The 21320-nt window shown below is 44.6% G+C and overlaps 1 protein-coding gene across 4 annotated transcripts in view; it reads right to left on the reverse strand.

Annotated features, from left to right (window-relative positions):
• klhdc8a (kelch domain containing 8A) overlaps positions 1-18044 on the reverse strand; it is a 101601-nt gene extending 83557 nt beyond the window's left edge. Inside the window, exons 1-3 of one of the 4 annotated variants that reach the window (XM_080460954.1) lie at positions 17734-17810; positions 14909-14992; positions 14215-14267 (exon numbers count right to left, since the gene is read on the reverse strand). The gene's annotated coding sequence lies outside the window, so the exon portion shown is untranslated. Of the gene's footprint in view, positions 1-14214; positions 14268-14908; positions 14993-17733 lie in introns of all 4 variants that reach the window. The other 3 variants (XM_080460956.1, XM_080460957.1, XM_080460955.1) reach the window with 3 other exon arrangements.
• Between the last annotated feature and the right edge of the window lie 3276 nt (positions 18045-21320).

The raw sequence follows: 21320 nt of genomic DNA on the forward strand, positions 1-21320 counted from the left end.
CTTCCTGGATCTCTTTCTTCTCCTCCTTACAAAGTGAAATTTGTGTGCGGAGGGGAGGGGCATCCGGCCTAGTCATGCGGTCAGGGGCTGGGAGTCCGGTTCCTCGGGGGAGCCGGGTCCCTTCTGAGCAGGTGGGTTCAGGTCCTGCACCACCTCTTTGATGCAGGTTTTAATCCACTGTGGGAAGTCTGCGTCCCAGTGGTTTTTGGTATGACCTCGGCCTCAGTTGTTAGACTCACTACTCCGTTGGGAGTGGTGAGGTCTTGGTTTACCTGATCTCTTACCTCTGTGCTGTTGTACACCTCATGGTCGAGGTTGTGGACATCTGATGGACCACCCCATCAGCAGCAGGTGCGGGGGAGGGGACCTCGTGACCTACAGGTGCCGGGTTCGTGTTTCTAGTGACCTGAGTTCTCAGGATCCCGGCATCACCATCAAGGTTTTCACCTGAATGGTGGCGCAGCTCCCACACCATCTGCGTGTGTTTGGGGAGGTCTTTTATGGTGGGGTTTGTGGTCCTGCAGAACAGGGCGACATCGAACCGCACACTGCAGTGGAGGTTGTTAACGAAGAGGGACTTGAAAGTCTGGTGTTTGTCCACCCCCGGCCTCGGAAGTAGGCGGCCCTTAGGTTCCTGTAATACTTTCTGGGGGGCTCCGCCCCCTTCCGATTGATTGCAAGTGCACCAAAAGTTGCAGAGGCAGGATCAGTGTACAGAGCATACTCTTCCCTATGTGCATGACAGAGGGCGGAGTAATGGTCTCTGATGGCAGATGGGAGGGATTCCATGTAAACATGGACGCTCCTGTGGATGTGGTCTTCCAGAGAAGCTTCAGCTTCTCTCGTGACGAAGGATGAGGCAGGTCGAGGAGGCAGCGTACAACCTCCCGGAGGTCGTCCTCTATGCTGACCTCTGGGTTGTTAGGGTCGAACCGCTCTATGTCCTCTGCAAGACACTCAAGTTGGCGGGTCCGAACACCGCATTCCCTTGGGGGACCGGAATGGTCCGAGTCATCTGAGCTTGACCCCCCCTGGTTCTCTCTGGCGGAGAGAGTGAGGGCCGCGATGACCATGAGGGTCTCCAGTGAGTGGAGGTCCAAAGCTGATAGCACTGTGAGGTGCTGGAAAATAACTCTTTTCTCTCTCCTGAAAAGGAGTGAAAATGCTGTGAGAGTGCATTGTGGTGCGGCTGAGCACCGATGGATGTGTGTCATAGCACACCGGGACCCTGTGGTCCTCAAAGTGAAAAGCTGGAGGGACTGGGTGTTGGTTCAGTGGGATGCAGTCAATTCCCACAACACTGGGCAGGTGTCATGTGCCACGCCCCCCTGGCTCTGTGTCAATCCCCCCCCTTGCAAATGACAAGGGGGTCAAATTACCCCATATCTGGGGTAATTTGTCCATCTGACTGGACGTTTTCCAGACTGCTGAGATGTGCTGCGTCTCTGCTGAGAACTGTACCAGGTTTTACCCCAGAGTGGTTTGGCTCATTGTTCTGAGAGCCATAACCTGACTCGTCTTATGATGAACCATCAGATGATGTGTCTGTTTTAACTTCTCTCTCAGAAGTTTGGGTTTGTGACCCAGTAGGTTCCGTGTACGGAGCCTGATCGACCCTGGCCTGGACCTCCTATCGCAGGCGGGAGTTCTCCAGCTTCAGCTGGGCATTGTTAATCCTCAGCTGCGAACTGTAAAGTTGCAGCTGGGAGAGCTGCTCCTGGGTTTCAAGAGCTTGCAGCTCAGCCTTGCGCTGGTAGAGCAGTGCAATGAGGCCTAACACATCCAGAATGGTGAGCTCTACCTGACCAACTGGGTTCCTCACAGAGCTTAACGGCTGCCTGATCTTTGCTTCACAGGTCTCTGAGCTGGAGCTGAGGTTTCTTCTCTCCTCTGTGGAGAGGCAAAGGAGACCAGTGGCCACAGTCTGCAGGGCTGGGTCATGTAGATCCTGAGGAGTCTCTGCTCTGAGCACGCAGTGTCTCTGACCACTCATGGTAGGAGTCGCGCCAAAGCTGTGTTTGAAAAGTGCCAAAATGTTGTTAATGCACAGGTGATGGTTACACCTGTGGCTTACAACTCTATAGGTTGCTGCTGATGCACAGGTGAGCTGTACCTGTGACTTACACTCCTATAGTCTATGCTTATTGCTCTAGCTGTAACCTCTCAAGTTAACAGGGTGTTTTTAGCACCTTGGATGAGCAATAGCTATGTTAGTACACTTTTATCTCTGAAACAAAACAAGCATGAAAATGCAAGAAAAAGGTGCTAACCACTTCACTAACACAACTGACTTTGCTTAGCAGTGCTGTAACGTGCTCTTGGAAAACTAAGTTCTGGCAGTAACAAAGTTATTGGTTGTACAACGAAAAAGACAATTCTGAATAAATAATGCAAATCTTGTGACAATCCTGGTTTGAAAACAGCCTCACACGGGCAGCTTCCTGTTGTGCAGCCCTCGGGGCATCACAAGCAATGCAGTCCATCCACGAGGCACCATTATGTTGGGATTTATGGTTGGTTATTAGCATTAAATTACTGTAAGTAATAGATTACTGAAAGTAATAAATCACTGGAAGTAATTTATGAAAAATTTAAATTATTAATAGAAGTAAACGGTCGTTTACTCATTAACAACTCCTAAAGTAATTGAGTAATTACTTAAAAGTTAATACATTATCAAAAATAATTTATTAATGAAAAATTATTAATTTGAATAAAGTTATTATTTATTTATTAATAATGAAAAGGGGGCACCACCAGTTAAACCAGAATTAGCTAATTACAAAAATATCAGTCTCGTTTGGAAAAGGGTTTATTTAAGTTAGTTAATATTTCTGTGAGAAAATATAACAATCTTGACTAAAAGGGAAGGTGTGAGATCCGAGCACAGACTGTTACAAACCAGTGAATTGTCAACAATAAATACACATTAATCACCAAGAATCGTTCAATTCAGCTAACAGGCGTTTATTAACAAAGTGTATTAATTCATAAATAATTCAGAAATCATCTCATAAATCAACACATCCAAGTAGCAAACGACATCTAACACAGAGATCGAATCTAATAAACAGCAAACACTATGTACAAAGAGTGTGTGTGTGTGTGTGTGTGTGTGTGTGTGTGTGTGTGTGTGTGTGTGTGTGTGTGTGTGTGTGTGTGTGTGTGTGTGTGTGTGTGTGTGTGTGTGTGTGTGTGTGTGTGTGTGTGTGTGTGTGGTCTGGAGTGATGAGGGTGATGGATGTAGTGACCACGAACGTCCACCAGGTGGAGGCAGACGTTGGCGGGGTCAATGGAGTGGGTGTAATGACGTCGAATGAACACCGGAGGGAGGCAGGCGTCGGTTTCAGTGTGGTGCCCCTGACAACCACTCGGGGTATGCGGCGGCGCACAGAGGGAGAGCGCAATGACTTGATGCGTCCACCAGGTGGACGTCAAGAGGGATGACCCACACAACCACGAGAGGCGTTTGACTCGCTCTTTCTGGGGCTCCGGTTGCTTAGCGACCAGATAAACAAGATGCCTGTCGCGCACACATGCGCAAGGGGGGTCTCGGAGCGGAGCGCTTTTACCTACTCCCGAAATGAACGGGCGGTTTTGTTGGCCTGGTTCTGAGTGCCGGAGTTCTAATCGGGCGTCAGAACATGCAGCCAGAACTCTGGTGATGTGCGGATGGCTTAGCGGCAGCAGATAGCAGTTTGGCTGTTAAATGTGGTTATGTGTGTGAGCTTATCTCGATCAGATAAGACGAGCAGCAGTGGGTTAGTGAAGGAGAGAGAGACATAGGGGGGCAGAGAAGAGAAAGACCGAGAATTCTGGCGAGGTTTGGTTCAGCAACCCGGTTCTCGACACAGATATCCCAGTGGGCCTGGACCTCACTTGGACCTCTGGTTCTGAGGTGGAAAACCCGAGTCTCGGACTTAGGCTGGTGCGTGTGAAGGCACGTACACGAACATATGGTCCGCTGTGGCCTTATCAGCGGCACATTCAAACACATTGCACGCTAGCTTCAAGCTCTCTTACTGTCCGGTGGTGCTGTGCTGGACAGCACCGTCCGTGGTGCTGTGCAGTTCTGTGAGGCCGTGGTTTGACCAACACCTGGTCATCTAACGGTTATACGGAGACCTGGAGAGGCCTACAAGCCACAGTGTCTGGCACCTACTGTGAAATTTGGCGGAGGATCGGTGATGATCTGGATAAGCGGGAGAAGATGGATGGATGGATGGATGCAGCCCTAGTAACCTCTCCATGCTCCACTATTTGTCCGCTCTTACCGGGTCCCTCATCCGAGGTTCTACAGTAAACATAAGTTACACGGCTTTCAGCAAGGTGTGCGCTATTTTTTCAGCCGTCTTTTTCGAAGATTTTCCAAATGACATCTTGGGGCTTGCTTGCTTAAATTGTGCATTGAAATGGAGCTGCTGCTACTTAAACTGGCTTTAGCAGCAAAAATACTGCCTGTGTTTGGTCTGTTACACCGATTCAATGATTCAAGCTTTAAACCAGGTTTAAGCAAAAGTGTAACAGCAACAACGGAAAGCCACAAGGATTGGTAGAACAGGATGTGAAAAATGCCTAAAAACTGGGGGGAAAAAACTTGAATTTGCACAATGATCAAATTTTTTGGGCTAAAATCCATTTTCAATCAATTAAATCTATTTTTTGGCCAGCCCTAGCTGATTGTCTTTTTCCCAAAGTCAGTGTCAACCTGAGCTCCTTCACAGAGCTTCAGTACAGCTTTGTCCATACATTTAAATATGAAGAGAGAGGTAAGCTGTTATTCACAGACACCTGTGTTAAAGTGAATGCTACAAAGAAAGGGTGAGGAGCCTCCCACATAGGGAGCAGCAGCTTGCCAGGAGGAGGACAGAGACAAAGACAGTGGTGCAGTGGCATAGCGATAATGGATGTGCTACTAAACCCAACTGGGACAGCCCAGCTCTTGCCAGATGCACATGGTTTCCACTTCATTTACATTCACCACACAAAACACACAATGCAGCCAGTGCCAACTTCAATCAGCAGCTCTGTCTGCCAGGTTTACAAAATCACATATGAACCCAAGCTAAACAGCAGAGGTGGTAAATGTGACCGTATCAACCCAGTAGCTTTTTAACAGCCAATTAGGAACTTTAAAACCTGGGTATTTGATCATTAATTAAACCACAGATGCTATGTGGAGCTGGGCAGCTTAGTCCTTGACTATAAAATTGGGATTTCATAGAATAAGACACACGAGAATGACTCTCTAATTACTTCATTGTGAGGTAATATTTGAGCATCAATAGTTTGTCGTAAGAGACCATGATACCACAGAGCTCAGTACCTTTGCCTACTGCTTTGGTATACAGAGATGTCAAGCAAGGGTACAATTAGATGGATCTCAAAATTTGTAATTTTTTTGCACAGAAAACAGTGCAACAGCCTTTAGAAGGCTCTAACGCAGGGGTGGGGAACCCTGGTCCTCAAGAGCCGCTGTCCTGCACGTTTTCAATGTGTCCTCGCATCAACACAGCTGACAGCAATTATTGGCTCGTCATCAAGCTTTCTGCAGCGGTTCATCATGATAACTCAGGTGTGTTTGAGCAGGGAGACATGGAAAACATGCAGGGCTGCGGCTCTTGAGGACCAGGGTTCCCCACCCCTGCTCTAACGGAAGCGACAAGCCTCCTTTCCTTTGCTTATTGAGAATTCGGACAGTCCTTATCATGGCCGCCACACAAAACACTTCCGGGGTTAAGGTCAAGTTGATAGATAAGGAGATAGGAGGGACAATTCGGACGTACCTAGAGTGTTTTTGTGCGGCCCCACTGAAAAAAGTTGGGGATGGTACTGAAAAACCCATAAACACTGGGAAGAATTTTTCGTCACCCCTATATTGAGGTAGGTACCTCCCGGTCTCATAAGGAGGACCAACAACACGGCCGTCTGTTGCTTGGTAGTGACGATCGTCACTCTGGACAAGCCGCAATATTTCAATATTTTTATCTGGCAGAAACCCTCCCATTGTTGTTTACATACGCCCTTTGCACTCACTGGTTGTTTTGTTAACTTGGCTAATTGAAATGTCAGCGTGCTCCACGTGCTCCGGCGAGTTACAGACGCTCCACTCAGTACAGGAGGGGAAGAGATTCAGCTCGAGCTGGACGCTGCTGTTCACAATGAAAGTTTTCTGCTATGTCACACAGAAAAGAGGCACACGGCTTTACTCGAACCGCCACCTGAGTTGTGGCTGCTTCTGCATTGTTTGTCCAACTACTGTTACGTAATGACATTACATACCTGCGTCGTTCAAAACCCGCCTACATTTTAACCGTACTCTATGGTGGGCACGTGCATCAGAGTTGGGTCTGGATGCACTTTGCCTTACCATACCTTCCCGGCTTGGCCCGCCCCGCTCCGGCACGTACTATGCGGTGGGACCAAGGCTTAAAACTACCAAGTCCCAGGAGACTATGGATTGGAAGTCATGACACGCTGGGGGAAACATTGTTCTGATTGTCCATCGACTGAGCTTGTGCAGAATAACTAGTTACTACAGCCGTGGTGCACATGTGCAGTAGCACCGTTTCCAACGTCGACACAGACACAGAGGCCAAGCATTTTCAAAAAGTTGCATTTTCAGTGGCACTGACCACCATCACATAGACCATAAGTACATGGTATCCAAAAAGACCTCTCATCACAGTATCTCAAGATCCTGTACGAAGCACTGTACTCTCATATTCCGATATCCAACACTGGTACCGGTGCATCCCGAATTGACAGTGAAAACAAATTAGTCCATCCAAGTTGAAACACACTCCCTGTTCTCCACTTAGCTTATTAAGAGGTGGATTTGGAACTTTAAACTTCATTCTAAATATCACATTTATCACCTTAAAGAGATTGATTTGCACTATTTATATTTTCAAATGAAAATGTTTATCTACATATAATTTCATGAAATCCTCAATGAGCGTCATCTCAGTTCCACATCCTGACCTTGATCCTCAACCTGAACCCCTCAACCACAACTACATTCAGTTGACAATGTAATAACTCATGCAACCACATTTCATCCTCATTGTATTTCCGAGTGAGGCAGCAGAACTCCAGCCGATACGGTTTTCACCTCCTCCAACATCAACCAGCACACACATTTACACACTTCGTTCCTTGATGCTCAGAGTCACAAACATCCTGATGAGTTAACATCTGAGTCTTTGTTTCCTAGGAAGCTGTGGAGAGACGGATCAGAAGACGTGACTACGTTCGGCGTGTCGCTGCGCCGCGAGCCAAGGAGATGAGACGAAAATAGACGCTAGCACTTAGGAAACGGCTAATGCTAGCAGGGCCCGGGAAGACAAGTGCTCAGACAGGACGTGCCATACAGCCGGAGAGCATGCCCGCTTGCATGAGGTCAACGTGCATTATATTCAATTACCACTGCACTGTGTTGCCTTCCACCCCCCCGCATTCAGAGCGTGGTGGTTCTGCCCCGCTTTAGTACGACGGCTGTGTGGGAGTCACATTAGACTGAGCTGATCTGGCATGGCACTGCTGGAAAAATAAGAGGAAGAAGAGAGGGGTAAGGATGGAGCAATGGTAAGGTGGTGGTGGTGGTGGTGGAGCAGGGATGGCAGTGAGGAGGAGGAGGAGGAGAGGTGGTGTAGGTTAATGGATGGAGGATATTACATGGAGGGATAATGAGACGGTGGGCCGGCTTAATTAGGGGGGTGATAGAGACTGGGTAGCAAAGCTAAAGGGTTATATGGAGCACAGGCTCTATTTCAGAGGGGAGCTGGGGACATCATAATCCCCGTGGCCTTATAAGTAATTACTATGTGATAGAGGGAGAGAGACAGAATGGTAAAACCTATCTACTGTCAGCAGAATTGGAATTAACTCCCTAACGGCCTCTTCGCGGCATTATGCTTTCATGTGTGTGAGAGAGCGTGTGCATTCGCTGCTCTTCTCGCCTTTAAAAGATGTGAGTGGTTGACTTTCAGCGAGAGCATTTGTGCATATTGAGGGCATTTTCCTCAGGCTACACCTATTTAGAGGAGGTGTGTTTACAGGAGACTATAGAGCACACATAAGTGTGTGTTTATAACTCTTCTGTGTGTGTGTGTGTGTGTGTGTGTGTGTGTGTGTGTGTGTGTGTGTGTGTGTGTGTGTGTGTGTGTGTGTGTGTGTGTGTCGGTGGGTGAGAGAGAGAGATGACAGAACAGCAGGAGGACTGGACACTGTATCTTTTAACACAGCAAGCAGGCTGGCTTTCATCTTCCTGTCCTACAAGGGAAAGCAGGCCATACACAAGCACGCACGCACGCACGCACGCACGCACGCACGCACGCACGCACGCACGCACGCACGCACGCACGCACGCACGCACGCACACACACACACTTCAGCTGAAGAAGATAAACATCAACATTAAGGGCCCGAGTGGGTCACTACAGTGGCTGCTGCAGACTAATAATTTAACACCAGTGAGCCATTTTACGGCCCCGTGATGCCGAGCGACCTGAAGAAGTTATGTTTCTTGTGATTCACTGCCACTAATGTAACTCTGGCCTATTTGTGGAGCTGCTGAGCAACCAAATTTAATAAGCCATACAATAAGTTTTAGCTGCACATGGCCTAACCACTCCATGATGAAAGTGTCTGCACATACAAGAAAAATGGTCCATTTTCATGTTCCAAGAATAGCTTGTCAAAGTGTATGTTTATTTTCTACGTCAGTGGAAGGAAAGTGCCTCGGTTGATGCCATCTGCACAGGAACCATTAGAATCCTGCACCAGACATCGCTCTCCTCAGTCGGATGCATGTCTGCAGAGATGGTGTCTATATTTTAACAAGTTATGACATTTATAAAGCAGATGAACAGATGTGCTGCAGCTACAAGTCCTAAAAGGCTGAATCCAGTTGGAATTTTAGCACTTTTGTTTGGCTTGATGCAATACAATCTTGTTTTAATTAATCCTTTAAATGCAGTGTTGCATTTGACTCTCATATGACCACTTTTTTCATGAACGAGTAATTAGTAATGAGTAAATCAGTAATCAGATAAAAGTTACTTATCCAAGTCACTGTGCGATACTATTGTAGCGTCCCACAGGACATTGGAAAGGAAGACGAGTTTCTTGTCTGACGATTTATTACTGAACAGAACTGGCCCGCTCCGTCATTCTCCTCCAACTGGAAACACACACACACACACACACACACACACACACACACACACACCACCCTCTTCTCCACTCTCAGCCAATCACAGGCCAACTTGCTCCAACGTTCAAGTGACACAAAAGAATCTCAACCAACACATCATCATTGAACCTTAACATTGGAACAAAAACACAGCTTCAGAGACATTACACTATTTTTGTAATTTTCTTGAAAAGCTATGCAAACAGGAAGCCCCACCCCTTTTTGGGGGGGCAAAACAAGTTGTCATTTTTATGTTGAGATGGCGGGCTGGGTTGGGGGCGTTGTGAGGAGCTGCTGAAAGTAACTGCAAAGTAACTTGCAATCTAAATTAGTAACTTAGTTACTTTTGAAAGGAGTAACTAGTACTCAGTAATCTGATTAACTTTTCAAGGTAACTGTTGCGTAAAAAAATTTGACAAGGTAACAATCACATCAGATTTTGGTGTCAGCAGCAGGTTGACAAGAGAGCACGAGGGATGTTCGCGATTTGGAAATTACTCTTTTTTTGAGCTTGACAAAAGTAAAACGGACTGTAAATGGAGTTCTGCCAAATATCAAGAGGAGGAGAAATATAGTTTTCCGACACCAGCAACTTCAATTCAATTCAATTCAAGCAGCTTAAGTTTGGTACTTGTACTCATCTATAAAAGGTGGTATCATTGCATCCCTATTTAAAACCATCCCATCATCACATATTGAACACGAACAGAGCAAACATACTGCTAGAGACACATTTACTGTTTTCATTCAAGTATTAGTTAGAATGAACACCTTTGTTAGAAAGCAGGGGTTAACAATTAGGTTCGATCTCAGGCCAGTGAGTTTCTGTAGGATTACTACACTGCTCAAAAAAATTAAGGGAACACTAAAATAACACATCCAAGATACCAATTAATGAAATATTGCAGTTGAAAGTCTTTACTCCATATACAGTATAGTAGAGTGAGTTGAGAACAAAATAACATAAAAAATTATCAATGTAAATCAAAATTATTATCCCATGGAGGTCTAGATTTGGAATCATACTCAAAATATAAGTGGAGAATCACATTGCAGGCTGATCCAACGTCAGCGAAAATTCCTCAAGACAAGTCAAAATGAGGCTCAGTAGTATGTATGGCCTCCACGTGCCTGTGTGACCTCCCAACAATGCCTGGGCATGCTTCTGATGATGCAGGCGGATGTTCTCCTCAGGGATCGCTTCCCAGACTTGGATCAAAGCATCAGTCAACTCCTGCACAGTCTGTGGTGCAACATGTGGTTGGTGGATGGAACGAGACGTGATGTCGCAGATGTGCTCAATTGGATTCAGGTCTGGCGAACGTGCAGGCCAGTCCATACCATCAATACTTTCATCATGGAAAAACTGTTGACACACTGTCATGCATCAGAAGGAACCCAGGGCCCACTGCACCAGCATCTGGTCTCACAATGGGTCTGAGGATCTCATCCCAGTACTTAATGGCAGCCAGGGTACCTCTGACTAGCACATGGAGGGCTGTGGGCAAGTGTATCCCGATACCAACATTTTGGTATCGATACCGATACCACCATGTATTTCAATACTTTCGATACTTTTCCAAATAAAAAGAAAACACAGTTGCGGCCTTGTGGATGTAGCAGCAGCCATTGTTTCCCTTCTCTCTCTCTCCCTTTTATTCCTCTCTTTCACCAGACTCTGGCTTTTTGCTGCTCCGTTAGTGATGCACTCAGTTACGCATGCGCACTCTCACATGGACGCAAACGCCATGTAATTTATGCATGCGCATCCGGTATTCTATTCAAAGTTGGGAGAAGATTGTTTTGAAAATACGTTTCGAAGTTGTGTGCAGGAACTTGGTAAATAAGATCTCGGGTCGGAGCACGGGAGTGCTCGCGTATCCCTTCTCGGCCATTTCTTTCATACCTCTCGGAAACCGGAGCGAAAGAAAAAAAGAAAAAAGAAACCGGAGCGCTGTTTTCCGCACTTTCAATTGTCCAAAACATACCGTAACGCCCCCCCCCCCAACACACACACACACACACACACACACACACACACGATCGCGTAAAGAGCTGTCAATATCTCGCGCACACCCTCTGTCAATGATGGCTCTCATTGACGGATACCCCGGTCATTTGCCATGCTGCCACATCTACAAAAATCCTAAGTGAATGAAAGTCAGAAAGCGGAGCAGTGGGCCGACGCTTCCCCCACATAGAGACTAACTACTCTCCTCGGTGCAAATTACAGCACAGTGACACTCGGCAGTGTCAGTACCGCGATACCAATACAGTACCGGTATACCGAACAACCCTACTGCGGCCATCCAAAGAAATGCCTCCCCACACCATTAATGATCCACCGCCAAATCGGTCATGCTGGAGGATGTTGCTGCAGCTTAACGTTCTGCACGGCGTCTCCAGACTCTGTCACCATTGCTCAGTGTGAACTTGCCCTCATCTGTGAAGAGCACAGGGTGCCAATGACGAATCTGCCAATATTGGTGTTTCTCTGGCAAATGCCAATCGCCCTGCACAGTGTTGGGCTGTAAGAACAGGCCCTACTTGTGGACGTGGGCCCTCATACCACCCTCGTGAAGTCTGTTTTTGACAGTTTAAGCAGAAACATGCACATTAGTGGCCTGCTGGAGGTCATGTTGGACAGCTCTTGCAGTTCTCCTCCTGTTCCTTCTTGCACAATGGAGGAGGTAGCGGTCCTGCTGCTGGCTTGTTGCCCTCCTACGCCCCCTCCACGTCTCCTGGTGTACTGGCCTGTCTCCTGGTATCTCCTCCATGCTCTGGACACTGTGCTAAGAGACACAGCAAACCTTCTTGGCACAGCTCACATTGATGTGCCATCTTGGATGAGCTGCACAACCTGAGCAACTTCTGTTGGTTGTAGACACGCCTCATGCTGCCTCTAGGACTGAGAACACTATCAAAATTCAAAAGTGACCAAAACATCAGCCAGAAACGACGAGAACAGCGTAATGGTTTGTGGTCACCACCTGCAGAACCACTCCTTTATAGGAGCTGTCTTGCTAATTGCCTCATTACCATATGTTGTCTGTTTCAACAACAGGTGAAATTGATTCACAATTAGTGTTGCTTCCTAACTGGACAGGTTGATTTCTCACGAATGTGATATACTTGGAGTTAGATTGTGTTGTTTAGGAGTTCCCTTTATTTTTTTGAGCAGTGTACTTTTTATACAACACTTATGAGGTGTTTCTCTTTCTCAGTTTGTAGCAACAATAAGCTGATTTATTCTTTCACACTATTGCATCCAAGGACAGAGTTGCAACACTTTGTCATAATAAACATTTGCAGTATAATGGCTCAGACATGTGAATGCGCGCATTGTGGTGCACAACGAGCTGAGACTTAGAATGCTGAAGTGGCAGCAGCCATGCATAGGAGAAAAACAGCCCTCTTATTCATTCAAAAGGAGCCACTTCAGTCGATCAGCAGGGTGCCAACTCAAAAAAGAAATTTGATTTGGTGAACCTGACAAAACTTTGGAATGTGAGAAAAAGAACCAAACTGGGCCATCACATGCCAGGAAGTGGAGATGCTACCTTCTACCGGTTAATTTTGTTGAATTGAAGTTGAATTGTTGGACCTCTGGTGATGTTCAGGAATTCCTCTCTCACTGATGTATACCCACCCACCTAGGTTTGGGTGACATATTGATACTGTATTAACATGAGACTGGAAACCAGCTAAGCTTCGTGGATATTGAAATATGACTAGGGTGCTGAATTTCTTTCTTGTCTTAAAGGTTACAGTGAAGTAAATATCTTTAGAATATTAAAAAAGGTTTTTATCCATTTTGAAGACTCTTTATAGAGATGAAATTGTTGCAAGCTTGTTAGATTTTGTCATAATGTGATCATAAAGAAGGGTTTAGAAACATAATTCAGTGATTCAAGTCGAGTCCGGAGCAGGAATCTTTGACAGGTAAGGGGTTAATATCAACAGACATTTACAGTGAGTACTGTTGATACCTGTACAGTACTTAAACAGGGTAGATGCAGACAGCAGCACACAGCTCTTACGATTAGAAACAAAGCTCTGTTTACGGCTGCTAATCCTAATCACAGCTGGATACAGGCTAATGCCAATGGTACTTACTAAGACCCCGTTTACACGCCAACGTTTCAAGTGAAAACACATCGTTTTTGCCATTTTGTTTCAGAAAAGGTTTGCATTTACACAGTGACATTGTGAAAACGACATCCATTTACATGGAAACAGCAGAAAAACTGAAAACAATGTAGTTTTACTTGTAGGGCCACTTGTGGGTGCTGTTGTTTGTAATTGGTAGTGAACCCCCCCCCCCCACACACACACACACACACACACACACACACACAGCAGAGAACAATACGTTATAAACACTAACAATGGAAGTACACGAACGTTAGAGCGGACAGATGACCAAGTTGGATTGCAACCAACCATAAATCCCAACAACGGTGACTGTCAAAATATAACTACCAAGTCCAGGAGAGTGCTCTGGAAACTTCTTTTTTCACAAGATATTATTTTAGTTCAGCTGTGAAAGAATAATAAACCATCTGCTTTTATGGAGAGGCCATGAAAACGGCACACTTTACTGAACAAATGTGTTTTTTTCTACTTCATGATGATCCACAGAAAGTGACACCAGTTCAGCAACCAAGCAACCAAACAACGAATCTATCACACGGCTGTCTCTTTGAAATTCAAACATCCCACACGTTGTCAGGGAGACGTGACCTATAATCTAAGTAAGACTGACTTGGGATGTATCGGCTCTGAACACGCTCCTACCTTCAATTAACAAACAATCTAACCTTGAAATCTGCTAGCAGAAAATAAGCAGGCTAATGTTGGCCAGTATTGATTTCACGTAGCCTAAAACTTTGTGCATCTGTTGACTGAAATGGCAGTGATGAGCATCTCCGGGTGGAAGTAATAAACAAGAACGGACGGAGGCAGGGGGGTTTACAGGAGAGGAGGGTTACGTAGAGAAGTCAATGACATGGACGAACCTTCAGTGTAGAGTACCACAGATAAGTCCCTGGGAAATACTTCAACCTTCAACCTGTGGAGTCAAACAATCAGCAGAATGAGACCCAGTTTACACAACGTTTCAAGTGAAAATTACATTGCCTTTGGCTTTCGTTTAAGAACAGTTTCCTGTAATGTGTTTAGAACGATGTCTGTTTTCACAGACAAGGCAAAAACACTGAAAATAATGTTGTTTTCATATTGCGCCACTAGTGGGTGCTGTTGTTTGTTTTTGTTTTGTTTTTAATGAAACCAAACACACATGCAGGAGAGAACAATCGGCTCTAAACATTAACATTGGGAGAACACGGACATTCTAGATGCACATATGTATGAACATATGCCCATTACAATGCGAACAAATGAAATCACATATTTGACCCCGTTTTCAGCAAAACGAACCACCTTTAAAACCGCTGAAGACACAAATGTGATGTTGTTGATTGAGCCATGAATGTGAATCGTGACATAGTTATTGGACCTTGTGTCTGGGTTATTCAGCCTTCTATTGCACATATGTTACATAACAATTAAACTATGGTTAGGTTTAACATTCCCTGCATCATACTCAAATAGTTTCCTAAATGTCATGGATATAATGGCTGTTCAGCTTCAAAAACTAGTCCACGATGAGCAAAGTTTGGATTCCATGCCTCTCCAATGAGTTTTTCATACTTATATTTTGATGTAATGGTAAGTTGACTTGAGATTTTCCAACTTCGGAGCGAAGAGTGAAAGCAGAGTTGAGTGACAAGCTCCCTGAGGGAGAAGGAAAGAGAGAGGAAATGTCATTCTTCCTCCTTTACATCTACACTGGGCCTGCACCCTCCACTGGAGACAGACAGGCATGGTGAATATTGAGTAAGTGACCTTTTAGATAAGAGCTGGAAGGTCTTTATATTCACTGTCATCACTGTCTGGAGGACTGTAACAATAGATCCATCATCATCAATCATAGTTTCATGAGCTGGTGGAAGGAGTTTCATGGTAAAAGAAGAACCACGTTAACTATGACAAATGATGCAAACATTTCAAAAATATTCAAAGTGGGACTGTAACTTTTTCAGGGCCGAGAAGCGGCTGAAGGGAATCCCACCTTCGGAGCAGGTGTATGCTTCACTCATGTAAAAGATAGTGAAATGCAATAAGGATGTTTTTTTCTCAATTTATATGTTTTTATACTTTTTGTTGGAAATTGTCAATGATGATTTGTTTAAGTTGATTATTTTCAGAAAAGAAATTACCTTATTTAAACGTAAGACCTCATTAAAAGGACTGAAAATACATCGGTTTGGAATGTTTTTCGTTTACACAGCAACATTTTAAAACGATGTCCATTTTCACGGAACGGTGAAAATTATGTAGTTAGGCTGTTGGGCCTCCAGCAGGTGCTGTTGTTTGTTTTTGTAATGAAACCACACACATGCAGCACAGAACAATACACTAATAAACATCAGCAATTGGAGTCCACTGAAATTCTAGTGGACAGACGATCAAGTTGGATAGTTAATACGGTGACTGTCAAAATAAAACTACCCAGGAGAATATGGACTGGGAGACAAGACACCACGGAGGAAACATTGATCAGCCATCTACTGAGCATGTGCAGAACTACTATTTACTACAGCCCTGGTGTGCATGCGTAGCAGAAGCATTTCAGAAAAGTTGCTTTTTTCCCCGTTTCCAGAGAGACTGAGTTGGTGTATTTTCAAAAAGTTCCACCTTGGGAGTTGTTTTCAAAAATCTGTGTTTTCAGTGACTCTGGACACTGTTGTCGTGTAAACGTATAGCCAAAATACAACAAAAGTGTTGTGTTTTCAAAGCTCTAACTTCTCAAGCAAGTATTGTTTAAAGCTGAAAGTTGGAAAAGAGGTGACACTTGTGGGACTTATGTTGATGTTGAGCAGAGCAGGTTTTTGTGTCACAGCCACAGGAAGGGCAGATTGCTCTGAAGAGCAACGCTGGACTAGGAAAGAAAAATGGGATTCAAAATGTGATACTAGCTGAGGGTCATCACGTCTCACAAATGAGTTCCATTTTTTCGGCTAAAGCTCAAAAATATTTCTTTCATCTCGGAGAACAAACATACTGTTCTCACTAGAAAGTATCAAACACTTTATGTACGCAGATGTAATTCAGGAAACATGATGAATGGTTCCTGAGCAAAGATGAACAAAGAAAATGTAGCTTGTATAGAGCTGGATTGGTTGTCTGTATGAGATTATTATGTATTCTCTTTTCTTGTTTTTAAATGCATGTCTTTTAAGGTATTTTATTATGTTATCTGTTTTTGTGTATAGCACTTTGTCCCCCTGTGGTTGTTTTAAGTGCTTCACAAATAAAGATATATTCATTTGGATTACGTACCCTGGCAGATAGTAGCTCAGAGGTGTAAAACATAAAGCCTGCAGGCCAAAGCTGGCCTCCAAGAAGCTCCAATCCCCCAACCCAAACTTCCAAGCAAATCAAGTGTTTTTATGCTAAGCTAATGAAGTCCAGCTGTCCAATTTGCCAGTTGATAGTAAATGCATAATCACCTGTCAATAAGTAATCAGGGATAATATAGATGAGAGGTTCCTGAAGAACCCATTTGAGTAAGGATGCATGCTGAGGCCCAAACTAACGCAGCACTCCACAGCCATAAGTGTGTCTTCCATTTTATCATTAGTTCAGACAACGCTTGATTACAACAAAGCTGGTACATTTCCCACTTCCTTATTACTCCAAAAAAGTATCATTATCCATTAATATTTTGACCACGGATATGACAGGTTCCTGAAGAACCAGAGAGCAGAGGTGCATGGTGAGGTCTGACCTCACCCTCCTCATACCGCTCAATATGTCACTTTTTGGACACCCCTAAACTGGAACTTTCTCATTTCCCAGTTGGTCATAAATGCACCACTATCCGTCAATATGGTGATCAGAGATAGTACAGGTTCTTGAACAATATTAGGGTGCGAGTCGGTGTGGTGCCGAGATCTGACTTCACACTGCCTCCAAGCCAACAAAAAAGCCAGTTTGTCAGACACCCCTTCCATTATCATACAACTGGAACTTTCCCATATCCCAGTTCCTCATAAATCACCTGTCAATCAAGTAATTTGACATTTGACAGATTCCTGAGGAACCCATTGGTCAAAAAAGAATGCATGTTGAGATGTCCCAGTTCCTCATGAATGAATAATAATCTGTCCATAAGGTGACCAATAGATAACACAGTTGACATTTTTCTGCAGGAGAGGAGGGGGGGGGGGGGGGGGGGGGGGGGGGGGCTGCATTGACAGGGGGTCTGACCAACATTAACTCAGAAAAAGCAAAAAGTAAATCCCCAACATGTTTCTCTAACAGAACCTCCAGTATTTCAACAATATATTTCCACTCAGTCTCAGGAATAACTCAAGTAATTTTCTCGATGTTCCACCCTCAATGTAACGAGTAAAATAAGTACCAAGCTCAGAGTCGACCCTCCATCCACCTCACACTCTCCAGCTACTTACTTCTCCCAGCTCCCGTCGCCTCTTTCTCGGCGTGAGTCGCTGCTGCTGCTCCCTCCTCTCCTCCTCCTGCTGGAAGCGACACGGAGAGAGAGACAGAGAGAGAGAGAGAGAGAGAGAGAGAGAGAGAGAGAGAGGGGAGGAAGGAAGAAGGGGGAAGGAGGAAGGAGGGAGACGTCGAGTGGAGGAGAGGAGAGGAGAGGAGAGGAGAGTCGCGCCGCCGGACAGAAGAACGGCTCCGCGACGCACCGAGAAGGAAGAGGAGGAAGAGGAGGAGGAGGAGGAGGAGGAGGAGCGGGGCACCGAGATGCTCCGCTCAGCGAGCCTCATTCATCGCCATTATGTGGGTCACGGAAGAAGAATTCATCGTCAGGATTCGATCCGGTGGACCAATCTGGAAAGAGAGGAAGCTGGATGTGGCACCGGAGGAGTGGGGGGTGGGGTGGGGGGGTGGGGTAAAGGAGAAACACTATTTAATTGAGTCACATTGTGTTAAACACAAACCCCAGGTCAGTCCACCTGTAAGGGCTCCATGAAGCCATGAAGCCAGACCAAGTATTTTGGAAATACTTTGCCAGGAAAACCTGTCCGTTGTCCGCATCAGGCAGGTTGTCCCCACAGTGTGTCGGTGCACAGCGACGTGTCTACTCAGTACAGGGTCTCCGCTCTTCCCGGGTCCCCTCCTCAGAGGTTCTACTGTATCTGCTTATATTTGGCCATGTGTGCAGTTATACATGTGCAGTTAATATGTCTACATACTGTATATTAGTCTTTGAATTTGCTAATAAATATTGACATGTCTACATCTGTCTTTGTGTCTATGTATACATTTCTGTCTCTACTCATATGTATCTGGTTGTTAAGGTGGCCTGAAGTGCAAACCACAAAAACAAATCACTGAACACAACAAATTGAAAAACACATTAACAAATTGAAAAACACAAGTCACTAAACAGAACAACAAATTGAAAAGCACAACGACATTAACTTGCCAGATGAGGGAGGTACCTGTGGGAGGCAAGAGATATCGTTGATTGGACATTGGGTTAGTGGGCTTTTGAACAGGAAGTTATTTCGCTTGTGGCGCTTTCATAGGTTCATGATGGTTTATCCTCTTTAACAACAAATGCAGTCTTCATAGGTTAAACCCAAGGCTAAAACTTTGGTGAGTTATGCAGAGCATTTTAATGTTTGAACAGTCTATTGAAGAGGAATAATCTGGGCAACCAGAAACAGCTGTCAGTCACATGTTCCAATGTAGATGCCAATTTTTGACAAAGTGGTATCCTCTGGGTGGGCAAAGGCTACAATATATTTTCTGAAAGCGAACAGTCTCAGGTGTCTGAAAATGCATGATAACCTTTTCAACTTGGTTGCTTTAAGAAATTACAGCTCGGCAAAGAACGGACATATTACACATATTACAGCATATTACACATTTCCTGAAAGCCCATAGCCTTGCCTTTGAGATTACATTACTTTTGGAGCTATACAATTTATGTGGCGGTACCTAAAGTATGTTAAACAAAGTCATATCCTTAATTTTGAGCGTTTTTTGACATTTACCTTGACCTTAGAGCATGACCTTGACCTGTAAATAAATAAATTAATTTCCCATATGAAATAACTTATAAGTAGGCATTTATTGCAAATGTATATCACTTTTGTATGCTGAGCTATTGCAATTTTACATTTTCACAGTTTGCTATATTGTTTCACAATTTCTGATCTTTGCCTAGCTGTAATTTCTAAAAACTACCAAGTTGAAAAGGTTATCATGCATTTTCAGACACCTGAGACTGTTAGCTTTCAGAAAATATGTGGTAGCCTTTGCTCACCCAGATGGTACCATATTGGCCTCTGGCCCATGGACAAATAGTTTTGCTCACTTGGAAAATGGGTGTGTGAGTCAACTCAGGACTCAGACAAGTCCTGAGTTGTTAAACACATTGAGATATAATACAAGGAAATAAAAGCTGAAATTCTGAACTCTTGCTTTAAGCACTGAATATTCTCCTCCGCGCATGCGCAGTGTGAGTATGTATACCAACAATGTCACCTGTAACCCCTGGATGACCCGGACGAAGGTTATATCTTAAGGTGTCACTCCCGGGCCCTTTTCTGTTTTTTCTTCTCGCGAGCAGTTTGCTGGAATATTGTGCATACAAGCTACTGCTACGCGAGTAGCTCCGCTTATTTGGAGATGACAGTGCACATTAATGGTCACTCAGTACAGTTACTTTGTGTAAATGCACCAGATTTAGCCATGGGCTACTTTCCATCATACACCGTCATCCTTGTACATTTAAAACCACAATCACTTAAAAACAAACAAACATGGACATAGCGTATATACAGTATTTACAACCACCACTGCAATATCAACAAATTCCCTAGTCTATAACATTTAATCAGGTCTTACAAGTGATCACAAGATTAATTAGCCTTTAACCATAGTTTGAGCTTTTTATTAAGAAGAAGAAGAAGAAGAAGAAGAAGAAGGATAATAATGATAATAACGATGATGATAATATGAGCAATAATAATAATAATGATGATGATGATAATATGAGCAATAATAATAATAATAATAATAATAATAATGATGCATGGGTTTTATATAGCGCTTTTTTAAGGAGACTCAAAGCGCTTTTACATTGCATTATTCATGCTCTCTATACTTGATGGTGGTAAGCTACATACAGTATGTAGCCACAGTTGCCCTGGGGCAGCCTGACTTTTAAACTGTAGCGTGCGGTGGTGTTTCAGTCAGCCCCCCCCCCCCCCCCCCCCCCCCCCAAACAAGTATTGCTGCCTATGCTGATACAGCCAATGCAGCAGCCAGACATTATGCCCTCCAGTAAATACACAACCCAATCAAATGTAAGGCCACTATAATGCATCAGTACTTAATCCACACCAACATGACAGCTGATCAACAACCACAACATATCAAGACACCACTGTGCAGCATCGCCATCAGATCATCTTCCAGTGTTTCCCAGAGGTTTGCAAGGAGACGGGGGCCCGACGGGGGCTTCGAACCGTGCAAGTCTCGCTCACCACTGTCATGCATGCGCGCTCGTCTGTCTGAATGACAATAACGGAGAAAGAGCACTATGTGGAGATGAATGAATGGAGCGATAACGGGCGCATTGAAAAAGGCATCTGAAGCAGGTCCGCTATCATATCATCCGATCTTGCTATTAAATTAGCCGCCATCACCTTTCCACAATAGCTGATAATAATAGTGAGTCATCACCACCTGCCCATGGGCCAATCAGTCAAGCTCATTTCAATGAGGACACCCAGGCCAGCACTAGAAACTCTGCTTGCCCTAGAACGTTCCGTCAATAACACATCAAAATGTGATTGGCTGATGATACTGTCACTCATCAGTTTAGCCCAATAGCAGCGTCCAGCTTCGATCAGAGGTTAGTAATGCAGTTCCTGCTGGTCCCAGCAGAGGAAAGGAGCTGTGATGCGTTTAGAGGACATAGGAGATTTGAGTTCCACAAAATATATGTTGTTTTCTGGAAAAAGTTGCATACTGAACAAGCAGCCTAATTGATTCCAGACACAGATTTCAG

This window comes from Lipophrys pholis (genome assembly GCF_963383615.2).
Source record: "Lipophrys pholis genome assembly, chromosome: 4".
Classification (NCBI taxonomy): Eukaryota; Metazoa; Chordata; class Actinopteri; order Blenniiformes; family Blenniidae; genus Lipophrys; species Lipophrys pholis.